Source organism: Pundamilia nyererei, unplaced genomic scaffold (assembly GCF_000239375.1).
Source record: "Pundamilia nyererei isolate P.nyererei 1_Seehausen unplaced genomic scaffold, PunNye1.0 scaffold00785, whole genome shotgun sequence".
In the NCBI taxonomy this organism is placed as follows: domain Eukaryota; kingdom Metazoa; phylum Chordata; class Actinopteri; order Cichliformes; family Cichlidae; genus Pundamilia; species Pundamilia nyererei.
Genome location: NW_005188186.1, coordinates 49,297 through 50,298, shown reverse-complemented (window position 1 = coordinate 50,298; position 1,002 = coordinate 49,297).

The following is a 1,002-nucleotide window of genomic DNA, read 5'->3' as shown; positions in this document are numbered from 1 at the left end:
GTGTTTGGGACGAGAGACTGATTGTGACTATTTTATGTTTCAGTGACAGTCGAGGAGAGAGAGTGGAGTGACCACTGAGCGGGAGTGTCTGTGTCCCTGCATTAAACCACAGTGAACAGTCATAATAAAATAAGTGTGCTGTCACCATACCCACGGTCTGTGTGCGTGTTGGGGTCCGACGTCACAGTGGTGCCGAAACCTGGGCCGCAATGTCGCATCCCCAGCCCAACCCGCCTGCTCCTCCGGCCCAACCACTACAAATGCCGGGCTAGATGTTGCAGGACACTGAAGGTCGTGAACCGGTGAAATTCCTTGAAGGCTGTCGACCGACTTTGCTGAGTTTTCAAACTAAACAGGGGAAGATCAAAATCGACAGAGCCCATCGGTCCATTGGATTATCAAGACCTAATCACCCTCATGCAATGATTATTAAGGTGCATAATCCGGTAGACAAGATGAGGATCCTCCCTGCAGCTAAAGATAATGGTCTCCTGACTTATGATGGTCAGATCACTCGCATTCAACACAATTTGGCAACAGGAGTAAAAGAGATGTGGCGTGCGTTTAACGGAGTGTGCCAAAAATGTATCCCTAAAAATATGCACTTTTATATGCGCTATCCTGCTGCACTGAACGTTTTTCATGGAGGAAAAAAATATTATTTCAGTAAACCTGAAGATGCGCTTGCCTTTTAAGACAATTTGAGTTAAATTGAAGTACACCGACAGCAATTCAGTGAATAAGATTAATATTATTACAGCATTTAAGTATTAGACATACTCTTAAATTAAGGATACCCTGCTGATGCTAAGGTGTATTGGAACTGAAAGATGTACATTTATTTCTATGTGTTAACAGACCTCTCTGCATTGAATCATATCTGTTATTAACCTCTGTCTCTCTTACTTACTGCAATACTTTTGTAAATAGTCAACAGTGCAATAGACCTCAATACTCGAAATGTGCAATTCATTCACTTGTATTTTTATTTTTTATTCCTAT